Here is a 2,420-nt window from a genome sequence, read left to right on the forward strand (position 1 = left end):
GCAGTGATAAATGCAAGGTGATAACGCACCAGCCAATCAGCTCCTAACCGTAAATTTAAATTTTGGAGCTGATTGGCTGGTGTGTTATCACATTACATTTATCACTGGTTTATCACTTCTCCAGGCTTAATACATCTGCCCCTGTGACTCAGTCCTTGAGTAACAGAGGTCTTTATGGTAGAAGCTCACAAACAAAGGTCAAGACTACAGCTTCACCAACCAACTGAAGTTACGCTTTGGGGTTCAGTTACAAAATGCTGGTCATGGGCGGAGTCTTGGCATTGTCTTGGATTGTGTCTGACACAAACAACAGGTATCAGCCATATTCGAATCCTCGTTCCTTCATCAGTGGACCATATCCAAAATCAAGCACCTGATTCTTTTCGAAGATCTACCTGAAGTCATACATGCACTTGTATCATCACGCATAGACTACTGCCATACCCTCTACCTGGGTCTCCCAGCAAAAGAATTGCACCGCTTGTAGCTTGTACCTAACCATCCCGTTCCGCCACATAACACCCTTTCTCTGCTCCTTCCACCGGATGCCTGTAAGATGGGGACTGTATTACATAATCTTACTGACTCTCCCAGCCCTACATGACCAGGGTCCATGGTACCAGAAGCAACTTCTGCCTCCTTACTGCCCTGGTTACTTCCATCTACAGATAAAGGACTTAACCAGCAGCACCAAGAATCTCCATTAATTCACTTGAGGATGATCTTTTAGCATTGTAGCCCTGACCATGGAACCTGCTGCCTCGCACAGTCCAAGAGACCTCCACTCTGGAGACCACAAGCAGACTGATGATTGTGACTCACGCGTTTCATTAATGTTCCTTAATTTCTAAAATAATACATCCCACATGCTGAGGTCTTTATTCTGTTCTACTTATTGCGTATCTTGTGCTCTGTGTAAATGTGAATATAAAGTTCTGTGAGTGCTATTGGTAGGAAAGTGCTGTATAAGTAACATTATTACTGAGGAGAATGACAGGAGTCAGATCTAGTTACACCATACGTTCCATATACAGAAGGGGAAATGTATAAGTAACATTATTACTGGTGAGAATACCAGGAGTCAGATCTAGTTACACCATACATTACATATACAGAAGGGGAAATGTATAAGTAACATTATTACTGGTGAGAATGACAGGAGTCAGATCTAGTTACACCATACGTTACATATACAGAAGGGGAAATGTATAAGTAACATTATTACTGGTGAGAATGACAGGAGTCAGATCTAGTTACACCATACGTTACATATACAGAAGGGGATATGTATAAGTAACATTATTACTGGTGAGAATGACAGGAGTCAGATCTAGTTACACCATACGTTCCATATGCAGAAGGGGAAATGTATAAGTAACATTATTACTGGTGAGAATGACAGGAGTCGGATCTAGTTACACCATACGTTCCATATACAGAAGGGGAAATGTATAAGTAACATTATTACCAGTGAGAATGACAGGAGTCAGATCTAGTTACACCATACGTTCCATATACAGAAGGGGAAATGTATAAGTAACATTATTACTGGTGAGAATGACAGGAGTCAGATCTAGTTACACCATACGTTACATATACAGAAGGGAAAATGTATATTTGACATTATTACTGGTGAGAATGCCAGGAGTCAGATCTAGTTACACCATACTTTCCATATACAGAAGGGGAAATGTATAAGTAACATTATTACTGGTGAGAATGACGAGTCAGATCTACTTACACCATACGTTCCATATACAGAAGGGGAAATGTATAAGTAACATTATTACTGGTGAGAATGCCAGGAGTCAGATCTAGTTACACCATACGTTCCATATACAGAAGGGGAAATGTATAAGTAACATTATTACTGGTGAGAATGACAGGAGTCAGATCTAGTTACACTATACGTTACATATACAGAAGGGGAAATGTATAAGTAACATTATTACCGGTGAGAATGACAGGAGTCAGATCTAGTTACACCATACGTTACATATACAGAAGAGGAAATGTATAAGTAACATTATTACTGGTGAGAATGACAGGAGTCAGATCTAGTTACACCATACGTTACATATACAGAAGGGGAAATGTATAAGTAACATTATTACTGGTGAGAATGACAGAAGTCAGATCTAGTTACACTATACTTTACATATACAGAAAAGGAAATGTATAAGTAACATTATTACCGGTGAGAATGACAGGAGTCAGATCTAGTTACACCATACATTACATATACAGAAGAGAAAATGTATAAGTAACATTATTACTGGTGAGAATGACAGGAGTCAGATCTAGTTACACCATACGTTACATATACAGAAGAGGAAATGTATAAGTAACATTATTACTGGTGAGAATGACAGGAGTCAGATCTAGTTACACCATACGTTACATATACAGAAGGAGAAATG

Source organism: Pseudophryne corroboree, assembly GCF_028390025.1.
Source record: "Pseudophryne corroboree isolate aPseCor3 chromosome 3 unlocalized genomic scaffold, aPseCor3.hap2 SUPER_3_unloc_57, whole genome shotgun sequence".
Taxonomy (NCBI): domain Eukaryota; kingdom Metazoa; phylum Chordata; class Amphibia; order Anura; family Myobatrachidae; genus Pseudophryne; species Pseudophryne corroboree.